Source organism: Leopardus geoffroyi, chromosome A1, assembly GCF_018350155.1.
Source record: "Leopardus geoffroyi isolate Oge1 chromosome A1, O.geoffroyi_Oge1_pat1.0, whole genome shotgun sequence".
Classification (NCBI taxonomy): Eukaryota; Metazoa; Chordata; class Mammalia; order Carnivora; family Felidae; genus Leopardus; species Leopardus geoffroyi.
The window spans coordinates 106,967,833-106,989,499 of record NC_059326.1 but is presented as its reverse complement, the minus strand read 5'-3'; the positions used below and the strand labels follow the sequence as shown (position 1 = coordinate 106,989,499).

General features: G+C 39.9%; 1 long non-coding RNA gene across 1 annotated transcript in view; it reads right to left on the bottom strand.

The window, feature by feature from the left end:
* Window positions 1-158: 158 nt before the first annotated feature.
* LOC123603205 overlaps window positions 159-21,667 on the bottom strand; it is a 71,885-nt gene continuing 50,376 nt past the window's right edge. The window contains exons 3-4 of the long non-coding RNA XR_006714786.1: window positions 3,555-3,601; window positions 159-2,458 (exon numbers count right to left, since the gene is read on the bottom strand). This is a non-coding gene — a long non-coding RNA (uncharacterized LOC123603205). The remainder of the gene's footprint in view (window positions 2,459-3,554; window positions 3,602-21,667) is intronic.

Here is a 21,667-nt window from a genome sequence, read left to right as displayed (position 1 = left end):
CATATGACAGTTGAGGGGCGCCTGGGTGGCTCAGTCGGTTTAAGCGTCCGACTTCGGCCCAGGTCATGATCTCACAGTTCGGGAGCTCGAGCCCTGCCTCGGGCTCTGTGCTGACAGCTCGGAGTCTGGAGCCTGCTTCAGATTCTGTGTCTCCTCTTTCTCTGCCCCTCCCTAGCTCACTCTTGCTCTCTCTCTATCAAAAATAAATAAAGTTAAAAAAAATATATGACAGTTGAAGCTGTATTCTGAAGTTCAGGCAAAAAGAAACCAGGTAACTTGCAATCACAATGAGGTTCATGTTAAGACAAAACTGAAGTGACATTTTTAACAGGTTAAATTAGAAAATAAGCTAAAAATCAGGTTGAGTAAAAATTACTCTTTATAATCCCTATTTGCCTATGGAGTAGATTATACATGATCTTCCATATATATCCCTGTGTGATGTATTTAATGCCATTTCAGTTTGAGGACTGTTGAACTAGAATAAGGAAGAGTCTACTCAAATATGTGGACTTTCTACCTTTATGATACCTGTCAAATCCTTGCAGTGACTAGAAGGTAGGTGGAGAATTCTAAAATCCCTCTTTCTCTTGCTTTCAGGGTTTAACTTCTATTGAAATACCTTAATAGCTTTGTAAGTTGTTTTGCAGATCAATTGAGTTAAACGAGATGAACAATCCCAGTATAAGGTCTGGACCACAGAAGGTGCTTAACAAATATAGACTATATTTGAATATGATTCGTGTGTGTGTGTGTGTGTGTGCGTGTGTGTGTGTATTTAAGCAAGTGATCAATAAATGCATGGGCACCTGTGTGTGTATAAGACAAACTGCAATAACGATTTGGAATAAGAGATAAAAGTGTCAATATATATTTTAACACATTCAGTGTTACAATACACAAACACAGACACAAATGTATAAAGAAAATTTGATCACTTACTCTGGCCTTTCTGAGGTGGCATTTGATCTTTTATTCCACTGATCATCTAGCCCTGTATTCATTTATTCAACATGATTTACTAAGCACCTTCGATGTGGTGAGGTTCTAGGTATAATAAAGCGAACCAAATTCCCTTGTCCTTGTCTTGGAGAGCTTGCACACTAGTGGGGGATGCCAGACAGTAAAATAAAACACAACACTGAATTGCACAGTGTGTAAGATGGTGAGAAAATATATGAATACATGAGTAAGAGAAGAGGATTAGAGGCTTAGAGACAGGGAGTCAATTTTTAAATACAGTGGTCAGGAAGGGTCTCATTCACAAGATGGCATATAAGCAAATTCTTGAAGGAGGCGAGGAAGCAAAATACAGTGGTGCCTATGGAAAAAACACTGCAGGCAGATAGGAGCAAGGGTGATACTTTCTAGGAGCAGCAAGGAGGCTAATATGTGAGCAAAGAAAACGTGGTGAGAAATGAGGTTGGCAAGGTAAGGGGTGTGTCCTGAAGCGCCTGTGGGCCTGGGTTAGGCCCCTATAGTACAGTGGGAAGCCAGTGTAGATGTTGAACAGAGGAGGGGTGTAGCATCACCTGGGTTTAACAGATATTCCTCCAGGATGGGCCCCGTGGAGTCCCATCTTATGTGAAAGTCAGGATCTCAAGTTAAGTTGTATTTTACACACCCATTTGGTATCCCTTCACAATATATTTAAGTATATTTACACAATATATTTAATATTTAAGTTTACTTTCTGTTTTTTATTACAGTGTTACAGATAGCAAAAAACAAAAACAAAAACAAAACCAAAAAAAAAAAAAAACAACAAAAAAACAAAAAGAAAAAAATCCCACTATTTATAAATGGAATACCAATCAAACATTTCCAGAAAACTTTAAGCCCCTCCATGGACCCACAGAATCTACATGATGATTTCTGAGTTAGATGAGTTTAAAGACTCCCTAAACCAAAAATTCTATATATCCTTCAGTTTCAGAATAGATGGTAGACTCACTTTCCAGCTGTAGGTATTTTTGTCTGACCTCTTAAACTCTTCTCCAACGGTTTTAAAATATTTATTCCGCTTACCCCACTAATGGAATCTCCTCATTCCTTCATCTAGCTGCTGTTTATGGATCCTGCTGGCATCCATTTCAGGTATAATCACCAACTCACAGGAGCTGAGACGTGGTTGATTAGCCACACTTCCAGGTGGCTTGAGGTAATGAGACTTTCTTGTCATATGCCACATGATTTCAGAGGTGCAACACTGATGAACCTGTATATAATTCAAGCTGTAGATCCTGGTGATATACACATGATAGAACAGCATTTTTAAGACAATAGTTGGTGTTTGTCTTCTATTTCTTCCTCTTCCTCTTATTTCAAGTTGGGAGCCAGGCAGTTTGTGTTTCCTTGTTTCTGGACTTTCTGCAGAGCTTGAAGTAGAATCATCTTATGGACAACAGCCATTCCTATTTTTTACAGAATTACTTGCTCATGGGTGAGATCATTTTGGCTGTCCCAGCAGATGAGGAGAGAGGGTAGAAGAGAGGAAAGCCATCAAGGCCAAATAGAGAGAGATGATACTTCCACAATGTGTCAAAGGGACCAAAATTTATGGGTCCTTTAACTCCTCTTAGGTAGCAGCCTCCACAGAGCCTGGACCCTAGACACAATGGTTTCAACCTCGACAAGGGGAGGCTTCCAGGGGAACAGAGATACTTGATGATGCACACAACCTTTAGATTTTAGACACCCACACGTAGGGGGCATAACCTAGTAATGTCTTAGATTTAATTTCTTTTTTTTTTTTCAACGTTTATTTATTTTTGGGACAGAGAGAGACAGAGCACGAACGGGGGAGGGGCAGAGAGAGAGGGAGACACAGAATCGGAAACAGGCTCCAGGCTCTGAGCCATCAGCCCAGAGCCCGACGCGGGGCTGGAACTCACGGACCGCGAGATCGTGACCTGGCTGAAGTCGGACGCTTAACTGACTGCGCCACCCAGGCGCCCCAGATTTAATTTCTTAATATCTACTGCAAATGGAGGCTTAGAGATGGACTTAAGATGACTAAAAAAATAAAGAAATATGAAATGCATGTACACTGGGGATATAGATGCATATGAAATGTCATTCCCCCTTCCTTAGGCAATAATGACCTTTACAAACATTAATAAGTTCCTTTCCCTGATGACACTTCTGCTTTACATAGACTGTTAATCAGGTACTTGCTGTTGCTTCAAGTTCTTATAACTTCTGAACCTATTTTATTCAGTATGGTTTCAACCAATCACATTCATTCAACTAAAGAAAGTGAATAAAGCTGAAGCAAATTTTCCATTCTGATTCTATACCCTCAGGAAATGCAAGTAAAATGATGCATAAGGCATTAGAATATTTTTTTAAAAATTAATTATCATCAAATCCTGAAGGACTAAATCAGACTGATGTCTAATTTCATCCATTTACATATATTTAATCTTTAAAAAAATTGATACTGAGATTGATGCCTTAATGTTCAGGTCTAGGCTTTGAATTCTGTAAGGTTTTTCCCCTAGGTAGCAATGCATTTGGATACATAATTATCTATAAAAGGTGTGATAACTTACACATGATGTGAACTTGGCCAAGTTGTATCAGTTTTTGCTTTTGTTATCTGAAAAAAATGAAGATAACGGTATTTTTCTAAAGTTTTATGTAGTGTCTTTGTGTTTTTTATATTTAGTAATTCACGAAGTCTAATGCCAGTGTGCATTAATGGATGTTGAATGTTTTTGTTTTTTGTTTTTTGTTTTTGTTTTTTTTGGCCTGCCCAATATCCTTCTTTAGTCCCTATCGAACCCTTCTTCTGCAGTAATCCTGTTCAGTCTTTATGGTTTAGATAGGGCTGACTATTGTTCACAGCTGTCTTTAAAAATCCTGACCACAATTCTGGGATGCCTGGGTGGCTCAGTCAGCTGAGCATCTGACTTCAGCTCAGGTCATGATCTTGTGGTTCATGAGTTCAAGCCCCACGTCCGGCTCTGTGCTGACAGTTCAGAGCCTGGGGGCTGCTTCAGATTCTGTGTCTCCCTCTCTTTCTGCTCCTCCCCTGTTCACACTATGTCTCTCTTTCAAAAATAAATAAAGATTAAAAAACAACTTTTTAAATATCCTGACCACAATTCACCTTTAAGCATGTGACCCAAATAATGCTAATCATAACCCTCCCTAGGATTATTGCCAGAAGTACCAGGAAAGATGCTCTCATTTCTCTAGGATCTCTGGCTGCCAAGGCCAATGAGACTACAGCCACCAGTGGCCATTTTTCTAGTCACATGGAGGCAGTCTGAGAGGGAAGAGAATGAAGCCAAAGGGTGACAAGAGAGACCCTGTTGTTAGTTAAGTATCTAAATCCAGTGTGTATGGAAATACACTCCTGGATTTTTCATATAGATGATGCATTTTATGCCATCTTTTATAAGCTAGTTTCTGATAAATTTCCATCACAACTAATAGAATTTTCACTAGAATACTCTTTTTTTTTAATGTTTATTTTTATTTATTTTGAGAGAGAGAGAGACGGAGAGAGGGAAAGAGAGCAAGAATCCCAAGCAGGCTCCATACTGCTTGATGTGGGGGCTTGAACTCATGAATTTGTGAGATCATGACCTGAACCAAAACCAAGAGTCAGATGCTTAAGCAGCTGAGCCACCCAGGTGCCCCTTCACTAGAATACTGTTAACTGTGCTTCAAAGTCAGACCACAAGTCATGAAACCTCACCTCTTTCACTTGCTAGCTTTGTGACCTTGGACAAGTTACTTTACTCTTTTTCTATGTGTATGCCTTAGCTTCCTCTTCTGTAATAAAGGTAATAGTAATACCAGCCTCTTTAAGTGGAGAAAGTAATTGAGATTATGTGTGCGTGCGTGCGTGTGTTATAGTACAACACTTGGCCTATGATAAGTCCTCGATAAATGCAAATTATCATATTAAATAGTGTACACACAGAAAACAAAATACCTGTTTGGGAATAGATCCATTCCAAACAACCAAGTAATAGTACACAAATGGAAAAACAATAGCAAAGCAAAGCAAAGGTAGAGAAAAAATAATACGTTGAAATTAAATGAGAACTAGGGGGTGCCTTGGTGGCTCAGTGGGTTGAGCATCTGGCTCCGGCTCAGGTCATGATCTCACGGTTTGTGTGTTCAAGCCCCGCATCAGGCTCTTTGCTGACGGCTCGGAGCCTGGAGCTCGCTTCAGATTCTCTGTCTCCCTCTCTCTCTTCCCCTCCCCTGTTCATGCTGTCTCTCTCTCTCTCAAAAATAAATAAACATTAAAAAAGTAATAAATTAAATGGAACTCAAAGAAGCGTGAAGAAATACTTAGCAAAAATTGGAACATAAAAAAAGTGAAGACATAAATTCTTACATTTGATGACACCAGCAGCACGAAATCCATGAATCAAAAGTTGCCAACCAGTGGCCCAGACATACTATTTATTTTATTTTTTAAAATGAATCTTTGATTCTGGCATTAAAACAAAAACTCTATGGATAGCACCAAACCAGCAGATATTCTAAACTGGCAGAATTTTTGTTAGCTACTTCAATACCTTAGTCATAAATTTTCCTTAATGTTTTTTCTAAGAGTGGTCTTAACAGAATTATATAAAACTTGAATATTAAGTTTCCAGTTTCCTGAGAATTTTATACACATAGAGCAGACATTTCTACAGATGTGTTGTAACAGATATTTAATAGAATGTTGTTCCAGTCTGAGGCTTTTAATTATTGTATGAAGCAAATAAAATAACTCATTAAAATCAAATTATTCTGTATTAAAATAGGAAAATAAATTATATGGCAGCAACTATTATATAAAATGATAGTTTATATTACAATGTCTCATTTTGGGGCACCTGGGTGGCTCAGTCAGCTAAGCATCCGACTTCAGCTCAGGTCATGATCTCACGGTTCCTGATTTTGAGGCCTGCTTCGGGCTCTGTGCTGAGAGCTTGGAGCCCAGAGCCTGCTTTGGATTCTTTGTCTCCTTCTCTCTCTTACCCTCCCCAGCTCATGCTCTCTTTTTCTCTCTCAAAAATAAATAAACATTAAAAAAAAATCCCATTTATAATGTTGTCTCATTTTAAATATAGCTAGTCAATGCCTAGGCTTAAATCAAGATGTAACTATGTAAGCTGGGTGAAAAATAAAACAATGTAAAAAAAATAGAATAAATCCTCAAACTTTCGAACTAGAACAGATTTTTTTCATAGCTGATAACTTATAAATGCAACCATTTATTCTGTGAATAGTGGTCTTTTACAAATAATAAAGTAATTTTTATTGTTTTTTCTTTGAAGTAAATCCAATAAGAATGCTCTTGAGTAGAAATAAACTCAAATATCACAAAAGATTGAAAATTGTACACTTTTACATGAGTGAACCTATTTGACTATTATTATAACTAATCGCTTCTTGCTATATAATATCAACATTGCCAAATAGTTTAAAGAAATATTTAAACAGTATAATCCCCACATTTATCTATTTGGAGTTCTGTCTCCAAAATGCCTGTGACTTAGATTATATGTAATTATGTGCCTAGAGCCCTTATCACCAAGCTCTTTTAAATCAATAGATAATTATTGTGAAATTAAATTCACACATACACTACACAGATGTCCAAAGAATGCAAGCATCCATTATTATCTGTAGCTCTTCTAAACTATCCACAAGGGACAACAGCCACTGGGATTGGAGGGAAATTTTAACAATAGCTTATTATTTTTTGTTTTGCACAGTGTCTTTCAATTAAAAATCTGTACTGCATTAACATTCTCTCAATCCATAGTTAAAATTACCACAGGGATCTTTCTTTCTTTTGCTTTCCTCTTGAAAATGAAATCAGGATATAGGGGAAAACATGGCAGTCCTTAAAGCATGGGGCGTGGCTTTCCTAGTCCCGTGAGATCCTTGTATCAGCCTTTGTTAGGCATAGCCAGTAAAGGTACCTTAACTCTTTGCACTCAGCTCTCCACCAATCGCCTTATTTCCCTTTATGGTGGAGAAGGGTCAGCTGGTGTGTGTTATACCAAGGTTCTGAATAGAAAACATGGTGAAAGTTATTCTGTTTCCTACTTTCTCCAGAACATGTCTCATACATACCCCCCATGATGCTTGGACCACTAGTCTGGAAAAGGGGATGTGAGGACATAGAACACAGGATACAGACCTTTACTTCCATGATGGCTGTGGCCTTCTTCCCCCCATTCAAGGTCAATCAGGCATGGTCTCTCTCTCTCTCTCTCTCTCTCTCCTCCCAGTATGACAAGAACTGCCCCCCTTTATTCTGATTTTGTTCTATTCTTGGCTTATGATAAAATCCTATGATCGGATCAACATAGCTTGGCCCCAGATATGTTAATGAAATCCTCTTCTCAACAAACTTGTCTTTCAAGTTTATTTTTATGTTATTGACTCAAAAATCCCATTTTGACATCAAATGCTAAATGGTGACTCCATCTTCCTGTTGGCATCCTTCATATAACAATTAAAATCTGTCGTGAAAAAAAATGCCTGTAGATGATGAAGGGAGAAGAGGTGCATAAAAGGAATTTAAAAAAGGATAATAATACACTAATGTATTTAAATATCTATTATTTACATTTCAATTAGAAGAAGCCAAGAGTTCCTTTATTCAGAAGTACTGAAAGATCAAACACACATTGTTATGATCAGTAACAATATCAAGTTAAATATGTTTAGACATCATGAAGGTTCATGGAAGGGTATGGAAAATAATGTTTATTGGATAAAAAATTAACTGTATAAAAATAGGAAGAGAAGAAAGTGAGCATATTTGGAGAATGAGAGATGCTAGAATGATCTGACAATTTTGGACATGTAACTATCTCCTTACACTCTAGAAAATGCTAGGTAAAATATACTCAATTATAACCCATTTTTAAAATATTATTTTCAACACAAATAACTGTCAGATCCAAAAATGTCATTTTACTTGGTGAGCAAATTCAAGAAAGATGTTCAGATGGGTAGAATGTTGCCTGCAAAAATGAAAAAGCCTACCAAACATTATGACTCTTTTTGTAATAAGTTGTAAAAAATATATATATATATATATAGAGAGAGAGAGAGAGAGAGAGAGAGAGCGAGCAATGTGCCTTTTTCCCTTTGAGAGGATTCTCCCCATGGCACTATCTCCTCCTTCACTAGTATTGTATAAAAATTTTGTGTAACGGTTGTCTTTAAGTAATACAGGGCGCCTGGGTGGCTCGTTGGTTAAGTATCCGACTCTTGATTTCGGCTCAGGTGATGATCTCACAGTTCGCGAGTTCGAGCCCCACATCAAACTCACAGGCTCTGTGCTGAAGGTGCTGAGCCTTCTTGGGATTCTCTCTCTCTCTGTTCCTCCCCCACTTGTGCTGTCCCTCCCTCTCTCTCTCCAACTAAATAAACTTAAAAAAAGAAAAAGTTGTCTTTAAGTAATACAATAGTTAGTTGGACCCATGAGTGAATTTTCATGACTAATTAACATAGCACAGAAAGGGACAGTGCAGCTGTCTTCCAGAGATGAGGACAATGGGTGTTGGAATTTTGCTTCCCTTCCCGTTTGGGAAAGCTCAAGTGCATCTCCATCTGTATGAAGGATAGTTACATCGTGTTGGGGAGAAATAGGGAATTTCAATTTCCTATCTCAACTTTAAATACGGATGCTGAGTAGTTTAGGTAGATTCGCTAGTCATTGATTAATCTATTCTCTGTCAGTTCCATACCTATCCTTCCATATTCATTTTGAGATATTATGGCTGAAAGTTTCCACATCACATCGCTGCTGTGGGCTGGCTTCCTCTTGTCTAGCTGGTATCTGGCACTAGAAGGAGACAGTCAGAGCTTTAGGACACAGAAAATAAACTTGTTCCATCCTGTTGCCTTGTGCTTGCTTCCTGTTTGCTTCCTGCTCCTATAAGCATCATCTTTTCTTTGCTCTTTAAAAACATTTCCAGGGGCTCCTGGGTGGCGCAGTCGGTTAAGCGTCCGACTTCAGCCAGGTCACGATCTCGCGGTCCGTGAGTTCGAGCCCCGCGTCAGGCTCTGGGTTGATGGCTCAGAGCCTGGAGCCTGTTTCCGATTCTGTGTCTCCCTCTCTCTCTGACCCTCCCCTGTTCATGCTCTGTCTCTCTCTGTCCCAAAAATAAATAAACATTGAAAAAAAAATTTAAAAACATTTCCAACAAAGGAAGTGTGTCCCAGTCTGCAGCAGTGTTTGCATCCATTTTATATTTTCCCCAATACTTTTAGAATCAGCCTCAACATACTGCCTGTAGAGACTCTTGCAAAGCCAGTCATGCCTTCCTCAGAGACCAGGGTTCCAGCTCTGTGGGGGCCCTCCAAGTTTCTAATTTTAATTAATTTCCATGTCTTCGCTTTGTTTTCCTAAAGCTAGGGGGTGAGAGCTGCCTCCTTATGATACTGTTCTTCTCTGCCTTTTCAGTTAACTAGACAAAAAAATTACTTATGTTAAAATTGTCTCCTTTTGAAATATAAATCCTTTCTTTTGGGGCACCTGGTTGGCTCATTCAGTGCAGAGTCTGCTCGGGATTCTCTCTTCCTCTCTCTCTGCCCCTCCCCTGCTCATTCTCTCCCTCTCTCTCTCAAGATAAATAAACATGAACTTTTTTTAAATATAAATCCTTTCTTTTAAATTACTAGACTGATACAAATGATAAAGTTTTATGATTTCCTGTGTGACTTTTTCTTATTAAAATAAATTATTTGCTATATTTTTGGGGTGTGATGTTCTATATAATAGTAAAGATATGTTCCAGACATTTTCTAATGACATATAGAATTACATATAGTCATTCATTTAACTAAAAAAAAAAAAAAAAAAGTAAGAAAGAAACCCCTGGGTGACAGCAGGTAGGCAATATTATAACTCTCATTTACAGGCAAGAAAACTGAGGCATATTAAAAAAATAAAACTGATATGAGATCACACAGCCATTAAGTGTTAGAGCTGGGATTCCAAACTTAAGACCTGTCAGAATATTGCTATTAGCTGCCATAGGTCATAACTCTGTATTGGATTCAAAGGCCTATCAATCAGAGTTCAGTGCAGAAAATAGACACCCACCTAGATATTTCAAGCAGCAAAGGATTTACTCCGAAGGGGAGGTTTTTTTTACTAACCCATTGGATGAAGTAGAGGGGCAGAAGCTGTAACTGAATTTCTGAATTAAGAGTCACACCCTGACACTGTAATCCAGAATTCAGGAAACTCTTGCTGTCACTCACAGTTCTGGGGACTGTGGCTGTCACTACATCACTGTGGCTGAGACAGCTATGCTGAAGCAGGTACTTTACAACCAAATACCAATTCTCTTCATGTGCCACTCATTCCCATTTTCTTGCCTCTAAACCCGCAGCGAACATCAGATCCCTATGTGCTCTAGCTAGATTAGACTTAATAACAGACCTCAGAGCCCAATGCAGGGATCGAACCCACAAACTGTGAGATCATGACCTGAGCCAAAGTCAGACACTCAACCAATAGAGCCACCCAGGTGCCCCAGGGAAGGGCTTTTTACAGCAGTTGCAGAAGCAAAACAAAGGAAAATATACGATAGAGCACTTACAGAAATTGACTCTGGCTTAGGTTTTGGTTTGCTTATATGGGCTACCAATCATTACAGCCACCTCAATTGAATGGCCTCTTGTTCAATAACAATCCTAATCCTAATCCTTGGGACCCTTGAATATGTTATTTTACAGAAGGGACTTTGTAGATGTGATTAAATTAAGGTTCTTGAAATGGGAAGATTATCCCGAATTATCTGAGTGAGTTCAGTATAATCACAAGAATCCTCATCAGAGGGGGAGAGAAGGGTCAGATTGACAAAAAGAGATTCAAAGCTGCCACACTGTTGGCTTTCTAGGTGGAGGATGGGGCTATGAGTCAAGGAATGCTGACAGCCTCTGGAAGCTGGAAAAGGCAACCGATTCTTTCCTAGAGCTTCCAAAAGTCAGCCTTGCTGACTCACCATTAAGGGATTCTGATAACCAGAACTCTAAGGGAATTAACTTGTGTGGTTTTAAGCACCAAGTCTGTGGTAGTTTTGTAATAGCAGCCATGTGAAACTAACAGGTCAGGGAACAAACACAAATTCTGACCCAGGAGATGGTTTATACCCAAAAAGAATTGCAAGATTTTGCCAAATTATATGAAGAACTTGAGGGTATATGTGTGAAATGCTCCAGGAAATGCCATGTCCTTTCTTCTATGATCCAGCACTTTAAAAATCCATTCTCCAGGCACCTGGGTGGCTCAGTTGGTTAAGCACCAGAATGCGGCTCAAGTCATGATCTTGTGGTTTGTGGGTTCCAGCTCCACATCAGGCTTTGTCCTGACAGCTCAGAGCCTGGACCCTACTTCGGATTCTGTCTCTACCTCTGCCCCTCCCCTGCTAGTGCTCTGTCGGTCTCTCTCTCTCAAAAATAAACAAACTTAAAAAAATAAAATAAAATAAATCCATGTTCACATGCCTGCTTCAGAGGAGGTCACTACTTCAGAGGAGGTCTTTAAGTACAGCAAAGCCAGCTCATTGGAGGACAAAAGAAAGGGGGCCTCTGCTGGCAAAGGGAGTTCTGTGAGATTTGTGGGTTCAGAATTCTTGGATACATTCCACCCCAGCCTAACCTCAACATTCCAAGCCTCAGGGACCTCTGAATCTCCACCAATCCCCATACTTCCACAGTCCTAGAGAGCCTGGGTAATGCTGTGATTGAGGATCAGATATGTGAAGTAGGATCAGACTCTGATTTCTGGCTTATTTTGCTACCATTCTCACTTGCCACTGGAACTTTATGTCCACTCTTCCTCAAACACATTTGTGCTTTGCCCACATCTCCACACTGTTACTCACACATCCCCCTTCTTCTTGTCCCTCAATGTCCACTCCATTCTCTGTGTAAGAAAATTACACCTATCTGTGTACCTGGGTGATTCAGTCAGCTAAGCATCTGACTCTCAATCTCAGCTCTAATCTTGATCTCAGGGTCATAAATTCAAGCTTCATGTTGGGCTCTATGGTGGGTGTGAAGCCTACTGAGAACGAAAAAAAGAAGGAAAGAAAGAAAGGAAAGGAAAGGAAAGGAAAGGGAAGGGAAGGAAGGAAGGGAGGAGGGGGGAGGGAGGGAGGAAAGAAGGGAAAGGGAAAGAAAAGAAGGAAATAAGAAAGAGAGAAAGAGAAAGGAGGGAGGGAGGGACGGAGGGAGGAAGAAGGAAAGGGAAAGGAAGAAAGAAAGGAAGGAAGGCAGGAAGGAAAGCAATTTCACCTATCTTTTAAGATCTAGTTCATATTTAATTTCCTTTTTGAGTTCTTTCCCCAGTTATCTCTTCAGAGCGATCTATACTTCTGAATACTCATTATACTTAGTGTCCATTAAATTACTTTGGTATTTGATTATATAAGATATAATTGCTACTCACTATCCCATTTTAAGTAAACTTAATCATTCAATTGTGCTAACGAGTGCTTTATGAAGGGTAGAAAGTCCATAACTCAAGGTTGAATGACTAAAAGTAGCATAATATATAGGAGTAGGTAGTTTCTGTCATTTCCTAAATGAAAGAAATATTTTTACTGTGTTTCCAAGTTTCACAAATCAGACTGGCTGTGGTTGCAAGCTTTTGGCTTTCCAAGGTATTTTGATTTTCTTCATAGATCACACTACTTCCCCTGAAGTTTTTTTAAAAACATTTTTTTTCAACGTTTATTTATTTTTGGGACAGAGAGAGACAGAGCATGAACGGGGGAGGGGCAGAGAGAGAGGGAAACACAGAATCGGAAACAGGCTCCAGGCTCTGAGCCATCAGCCCAGAGCCTGACGCGGGGCTCGAACTCACGGACCGCAAGATCGTGACCTGGCTGAAGTCGGACGCTTAACCGACTGCGCCACCCAGGCACCCCAACTTCCCCTGAAGTTTTAAAATATCCCATGGAAACAATCCATTCACAAAAAGCATTAGTGAGCAACTGAGAATTTGTTGAAAATTTTATGGGTGAGATGAAAGAAAAGATTTAAGTAAAAGTCACTAACAAATAATTTGGTAAATTCTCACTAGATATGCCTGGTCTTTTGAAAGTGTTTTGTCAGCAATACTAACCATTTTCTCCACCCTTAGGGCAACACTGAGCATCCCTTTACTTCCCCCACCTTTTATGTTGCAGAATTGCTTTCTCTTTCATCTGGGAACTAACCTGAAATGCTTTTGTCCCGTTAACAAGCTTATCAAAACATCTCACTCAATAAAGCTGTTTTCCCTTGAATTGTTGTGCTATTCACTTAAAAAAAAAATCCCCCCCCCAAAACATATTTACATTGTTATGTCCGTAGAGATGACGTTGTCTAGGATTTTATGCATAGGTGGTTAGAGCCATATATTGGTTGATATCTCCTAGTTACATGACTTTATTGCACTGAAATACTGACCTCTTATGTCACAGCCTAAGTGCTTTCGAGACATACATTTCTCTCTTCATTATTTCTTAATTCTCTTTCGTATCGTACCAATCTTTTTTAAATCAATTCTTTCCAAACTCCTGATTCTCTTCCTTCTGTGGCAAAGTGAATCTATTTCCATTAATTTTTCTGGATTTCTAATTACTTTGTGTTTTTGTACACAGCCCTTGATATTTTAAGAATATGCATCCAAAAAAACATCAGGAACTTGTTCAATTCGGAGTAGTTATTTCTGTAATTCACGGGGTGCGTCGTCCTTCATCTCCCGAATCTTCATATTTCCTCCACTTCATTAACTTTGTAAGCCACATCAACTCTGGTTCCTGTTAGCTTCTATTTTCTCTTTCAATTAATGACAAGGAACAGTGGGTGGTGAAATTCTGGGTAAACACACACGGAGTCAGCTCCAACTCTCTGTTCACAACTAGCCTCCAACACAGCGATACAGTGGAAAGTAAGAACTAAGTGGAACATGCCAATGTAGAAAACAAAAAAGGTAGTGCAAAAAGGCGGATTCATGACTGACAGACCCTGCATGTTTGACTCCAAAGGAAAAGGAAAGCAAGTGGCTAGGAGAATAAAAATAATAAATGCAAGACGTCATGAGGATTAACATCTTCCCCTTGAGTGACTCTTACAACTATTTGAAAATAAAATCTAAATGTTTGTGCTGTTTTTGCATTAAACGAAGTACTGAGTATGAGTTATATTATGTTCAAATTTGATCTAAGGCATACTGCCTCCGGAAACGTTTGGTGAGTTTCTGTATCAATCGCATTTCACAAACAAAATATAAATAACCCCCAATGATCTATTGTTTTCTCATTTACTCAATCAATCCCTTTCTCTGGATTTTAGCATAGAGACCACAATAGCCATGTATGTCATGGCTTTGCCTTCCTTACAAAAAATGCAGCTTCAATTACAGATTAAATATCAAGTCTAACTCATAGGGGCTCCAATAACAGGAAATGTTGGCACAACAAAACCAGCAAAATGGGGAATTCCTTAAAAACATAAAGCGGACAGGAACAATTTGGTCTCAAAATCTAGATGAGGAAACTCTGAAATTCCAAAAAAAACAAAACAAAACAAAACAAAAAACCTTAAAAAAAAAAAAGACACAAATCCAAAAGTTCAGGGATTTTTTTTTTTTTTTTTAAAGCAGGACCTATCAATAACCACAAGATGAGAAACTACAGCAGGGTCGGGGGGAAAAATGCAAATATATAAAACCTTGGATTGCGAGTAACTTGCTCTGTGAGTGTTCTGGAAGATGAGCAAATATTTCTAATAAATTTTAACTTGATAAGCGAGTAATGTCTTGTAATATGAGTAGTATGTGACACCGAACGTCACATGATCACAACTGAGCCAATGGTACTCCTCTTGTTCTCTCTCTGTGTCCCCCTGCAGGACTGTGGGTGATCGTCTCCCATCCTCAGATGCTTGGTCTCAGGCCATGGTGTTTGCCAAAAATCAGTGATTTTTCAGAATGTTGGAAGGTGCCAGCAACTGACACTAGTGTAGTTTTTGTCACTTCAAAGCATCTCTGGACAGTCCTTTGCTTTTCCCTATAAGAGTGAGCTTAGGAATGCTTTGCTTCATTCTAGGTCAGGCTGCCTGCAGATACAGACCCTTTCCTCTGCTGCCATAGTGCCAATTACATTAAATACAGTATGTAACAAGAGTTTATTAATACTGTACTGTAGTCATCATCTGTGCAAGTGAATACAATGGCCCCATGCAGAAGAAGAATCCATTGAGCCGATAGATAGCAGTGATTCTGTTAGTGATAGTGACAGTTGTCCTGCACAATAACCCTCCTCTCTCTTGTCTCCCTCACACCAGCCATGAAGGTTTTCAAAGGTAAGTTGAGGTTAATTTGTTTATTTTTCTTTATATTTTCTATTTTATTATTTTGTATTGTATTACAGTATTATAATCATTTTATATTAATATTTTTGGGTTACGGAACAAATCTTCTGAGTTTCCATTATTTCTTATGGGGAAATTCACTTTGATATACAAGTGCTTTGGATTACAGGCATGTTTCCAGAATGAGTTATGCTCACAAACCAAGGTTTTACTGTAATAAAAGCACAAGAACTGAGGCAGTCTGAGTCACTGGCTCTTGTGTTTGCCCTTGAATCATTCAACAACCCCCACCACAGCCACCAATATTGGATGGTTTTCACCCAGAAACTGTCATGTGACACACGTCCCCTCTGCTCACTCCCATACCTGTGCAATCAGTGGAGGCTGGGTTTCATATCAGAACTCTTTTTGATGCCTGGGGAATAAACTGCCAGGAATGATATTATTTAAATTTGTTTCATCAACCGAGAAGTATAGAATGAAATGCTAGTACTTAGAAATAGGAAGTTGGCCATTAGAAAAGTAGAACTCTATAATAGTAATATCAAGTTGCCAGTACAAGACAAGAAAGAGGAGGAAAAACCAGATTCATCCAGCAAAAGCAAAGCAAAGGAAAAGGAGAAAACATATTATAACAAATACGGTTTTTAAACGGAAAGAATAAGGCAAAATGTTATTCCCACCACATCTGCCATTACATTGCCATTGATACTTTATCCATCCAGGTATTCCTCTGCACTCTCTTATGTGAGGATGAAATTATTAAGACACCTCAGGACACCAACCCCAAAAGTCAATCCGTTTGAGTCCCATAAGCTAGTTCTTAGGGTAATGCTTATCACAGTGAGAACAGAAGGCTGCGTTTGGGTAATAAAAATTAAATTTACTCTGCACCACAGTGGGTAGCTGTAATTAGAATATTACCAAACACAAACTTCAAGTCTTACTTGCCTTATTTCCTCCCAATGGCACCCACGAGTGATTTATCTCCCTCTCTTCCTTCCCCTTCCTTTTTAGTAATGCTCCTCAGGCTGATTAGCTTCACTTTAATATTTTGCTGTGTTTATTATACAGGAAATGACTTAATTACCATCTTCTTCAGTTTGGGGATGCTAGAGGAAAATGTCACCAAGCTTTCTATATCATTAAGTTTTACTTGTTTGTTCTAGCAGAAAAGGACAGTTGAATAAGTCAGTCTTGGGCAACATGAGCCTGTAAAGGAGTGGTGAGTCTCCCACAGACCTTCTTTTTGTGTGCATCTTACTCGAGAAGCAGTACGGAAGTTCAGCAGAGATAAGCACTGAACAGAATTGATCAGGATTTTGCTCTGCACTCATGCTGGACCCAAACCTCTGGGTCTACAAGAGTCTCTAGGCAGCCTTTGGTCTCTGAAACTAGCTTGACTGACACAAGGTGTATGAGGGAAATACTGTTCCCTTCTGTTGGGCTATGGCTTTGTCAGTGAGCAAAACAGGCAAACAATGTGGATATGTTACCCCAGCTTTGCCAGAAGAAGCAAAAAGTGGATGAGATTGGAAGCTTTCTAGGTATTCAGACATAGAGAGTTGTGCTGCCCCCTTAACACTGGAAAAGATGGAAAAACATATACTCAAACATGTATCCATCCCTCCAGGCTGAAAGAGGTCTGATTTTCAACTTGCCACCCAGTGGCTGTTTGGTTTCTTGAAGAACGGGGCCATATTGGGAGGTTAACATCCTTTTTTTTTTTTTTTTTTTTTTTTTTTTCTTTTGATTAGTTGAGATTCAGCAATGGTAGTAAATGTATACTAGCTGGGCAGCCTTTAGCATACATGTGTAAACCTTTATCCTTGATGTTCTGAGTACTCTGTTTAAAGGCCAATTTTTCAAGCACTGTGCTGCCATGGATATAGTTAGAGTGTCAGGGATATAGGCACATGCATAGTCTTACCTCAGATCACTTCCCTTCCATACCTACTTGATGACCGTGTATACCATTCAAAGTTCTGCCCATAGGAGGATTTTGCCATACTGATATCTTTCAGGACAATCTTGAGTGCGATTAAAGCAGCAATACACTCTTGAATTTTGCCAACATGACAGCCTGAACCCATCATCTTTTGACAGCTGGTCATAGGGAAATGCATTAGTGAAATAAGGAAAGGTGTCTGGAAGAGGAAATTTGGATTATCTTTAACTTCTTTCTGCCCTCCAGGCTCCTTTGGGTCTGAACTTGAATGTATCATTTCCTTCATATGCTTTACCTTCAATATGATTACTTGGTGGGTCGACAAAACCCAGGTACAGATGGACATGTACCATAGATGTCAAGCATCTGTTATGGTCCAGCAGCAGAGTAGGGCAAGGGAGGGGCAGAGAGAGAGGGAGAATGAGAATCCCAAGCAGGCTCTACACTGTCAGCACAGAGCTGGATGTGGGGCCCAATCTCAAGAACCATGAGATCATGACCTGAGCCGAAATCAAGATTCAGATGCTTAACTGAATGAGCCACCCAGGGACCCCAAGGAGTTACTTTTCAAAAGATGAAAGTTCCCTGTAGTAGATGATGTCATATTGTTCCAGAAGTGTGGGGTGTCTATGCTATGATGCTTCTTTTGGGGCTTGCAGAAAACGTACATGGCATCCTTATCAAGAAATCTCTAGCACATAGGATCTGCCATGACATATGGCCCAAGTAGCAGCAGGGCTGGTAATGCAGGCTGAACATACCGAGGAGTCCCATTCTAAAGTAACAGCCTTCCGTGTTACCCAATAAATAGTTTCACATCATCTGCCATAATTCATCTCACTTTTGTACAACCAGACTGGTAGGTTAAATGGGGATATAATAGTAATTTGTATCCTTTTATGTTTTTGAGGTTAGCACTGATCCCTGTAATTGCACATAGAATGACGTATTGTTTCTGACTTATTATCTTGGCCAAAGTCAGCAAGCTCAAGAGCTTCTACTTGGCCTCTTCTCCCCTTCTGGCTCTTACTCCACAGGCCAGAAAAACAGCATGAGGGTACAGCGAGCTACCAAGTATATCCACACCAATTGTGCACTCAGAGACCAGGAAAAATGACATACTGGGCCCACTGTGAGACAAACTTTGAGCCAAGACACTATCACTGGCCCCCCTGCACTCTTGCAGGGGAGACATGATGATGTTTTCATACCCTCCTTTAAAGTCCTCTCGCACCCTGTATCAAACTACCCTGAAAGATATTCCTTTCCCCGTAGAATACATGTTACCTGTGAAATGGTCATAGGTTCCCAAGAAGGAGGACTAAGAGAATCACAATATAAACATTACATAGACATTTAAGAATCTTTCCTCAAAGGAAGTTAGTTTTTAAGTCTTTGAACTCTAGGTCTAAGAACTGGCTCATGTATGGAAACTGGCAAGGGATCATGACTTTGCTATGGCTGACATAAGCCTTCTCTTCTTACACTCTTGAGCATTTTTTATTTTAGATGTTACAGTATACTTTTGCTGGCTGCCCATCTATCTTGACCCTACGATCACCATGGTCTATAAATCATTACCATTGACCGATCCCTATGGGTCAGGGCTCCCTGGTTGGCTCTGACAGTACTTCCCATGATAGTAATTGCATCCATCTAGACTCTGATCATTAAGTGCTGCCACGTGGCCTTTGCTAGCCTGGAATCCTATTACCTTGAGGGAACCCAGACCCTTAAGAGTAGAGCATACTCTCTGCCCTGCCTACAAAGAACAGCCATCTAAGCTTCTTTATCATGCTGGTCCTCCTTCACTAGAAGATTCCTAAGGCTCAAGTGAATGGGAGTTTCCTTTGGGACCTTCTGGGAAACACAGTCAACCCTTCGCTGGTGTTACCTAATAAATCTTTTCTGACGTGACTAGTTGTCTGAGCTTTTTGTTAGTATTTATCCATGCATTTCCAGCTTTTCCAGCTATCATTTTTTCCCCCCAACTTAAAGGAGCTATATTGGCAGCCTGTTAGGAATAGCTAGAAGTACACTTGCTAAGACATTAAACCTTAAATTATAGGTATCCTTATCCAGTACCCAGCATGCTCTTTTGGTCCCTGCCAGTACACATTAACTAGGTCCTGAGATTTTTTTTTTTTTAATGTTTATTTATCTTGGAGATAGAGCGTGAGCGAGGGAGGGGCAGAGAGAGAGAGATAGACAGAGAGAGAGACAGAGAGCCCGAAGCAGGCTCCAAGCTCCACGCTGTCAGCACAGAGCCTGAGGCAAAGCTCAAACTCACGAACTGTGAGATCATGACCTGAGCCAAAGTCAGACACTCAACCAACTGAGGCACCAGGTGCCCCCTGAGATATTTTTGATGAATAACCTATTTCCTCCCAATATTTCCCTGGTCAGGCCATATTGAGACTGAATCTAGTTTGTGGTTCAGAAGCCATGGGGGATGTTAGGGCAGATTTTGAGGCCAGAGACACCTTGAGAGGCACATCTCTCACTTGAGGACTTTAAGTTGTCTCCAAGCAAGGAGAGGGTGCTGTCCAACAGCAAGGGGAAGGAGACACTCCTGTTGGCTTAGAAGGCTCAGGGTAGAGCTGAGAGTCTGGGTGTCCAGGACAGTCATCTACACATTCTTCATCCATAGCTCAAGATCTCACTCCTTTATCAGCGCTTTGACATTAACCAAGGAAAGTTTTGAGGGCTGTTAGTTCAACCATCTTTGTAAATCTGCTAGTCTGAAAACCAGGTCCTGGGACTGAACTTTACAATGGTCCTCCCTATGACTTCAGGAGATGAGGAGGTCTTTAAATGCTACCATGGAGGCCCTCAGCTTTCACACGTTGACCTAAGAGTTAAGTCCTCTGCCACTATCATTTTCTTCCCTTGGTGTATAAGGGAAGCAGCTTACTAATCAGCGTTACAGCCCTTACAATTACACCTGCTCCACCTTGCTCAAACGCTGGAGATACTTTATAAGCCAGTGGATACCCCTCGAGTCTCATTCCTTCATCCGTGAGACATCCTAGCCCTATCCCACTCCGCTAGCAATTAGGCACTCATTGGCATCAATAGCTCAAGTGGACTTACTTCCCTGCCTCTGAACTGAATGTACTTCCTTTTCAAAAACAAACTGCCTGATCCTTCTCACTCCTCTTCTCCAACCCCCACCCAGAACCTAATCTGATAAGGTTACTGCATGACAGAAAGCAGATGAGATTGCAAAACACCTACAGGCAAGAAAAGCTCTTGTGGGAAAAGGTACAGCTGAGAATGCATCTTCTTGCCAGCATCTGGCTGAAATGGAGGGAGAGACACTGAAACAGACAGAAACACAGAGAAACAAAGAAGTTGCCCTGAATGAGCTCTCAAACTCTCTATTCAGATAAATCCTCTTCCTCCACCTCCTCTGAGGAGAGAGAGACAGGAAGGGAGAGGCCTCCTCTGGTAAAGACCTCAAGGGGAAGCCTGAGGAGGTTCCAAGAAGCGAGAAAGCATTCCCTGCTAATATAAGGATAACCCAGGGTTTCCTTCCCGAAGTATCTTCAAATCATAATTTGTTTAAAAAATAAATTCTTAATAAACAAAACATAGTAAAACAGCTCTTATGTAATAAAACATTTGAATGACTAATTCTGGCTTGTCTTCTGTAATCAGCGAGAATCACCACTGAGCACAGGGTGCCCTGGAAATGAATCAAGCCTGCTGAACACAGGTGAATGCTTTCAGGACACCAGGCTATGACTTAGAAAGGTGTATTTGTTATCTTGCAGCAACACTGGAAGAAAACGGGCTTCTTTAAGGAAGAGTTTTAAACCCAATAGGAAATAAAGACCATGCTATTGAGTCACAATAATATTCCTAGCATACATCATGCATGATGGAATTTTTTCTACCTGCTGAGCTCATTCTCCCTTTCTGTAGAATTTGGTGGTTTGGCCAGACAGTTGATTCTCTAAGGCACATCTGGCTATGTCATTAACAGTTATTCCTGAATGTTTTGGCTATTGCCAAAGTGGTCTGCTGGTTTACAAAAAAAAAAAAAAAAAAAAAAAAAAAAAATCAGAGTGCCATCTTGGGAAATATGACTCTTGCAGACTGTTGTTTATAATCCAACTCAGTTATCCAGACAAAACTATTTTCTAGCATCTCTTAAAATTCTTTAAGAGAAAACGCATCATAGAGTTTATGTCTTTAGTTGTATTTAAGGTTAGTCACTGTAAAGTCCATGACCTGCCTTGTCTTATTTGTTTTCTTCTTTATTTGAAATACACTAATTAGAGGTGTCAAAATGCTCTTAAGTGTAGAGGTTCCTCCAACAGATTTCCATCTTTGGAAAATAGCAAACATCTACCAAGAGCC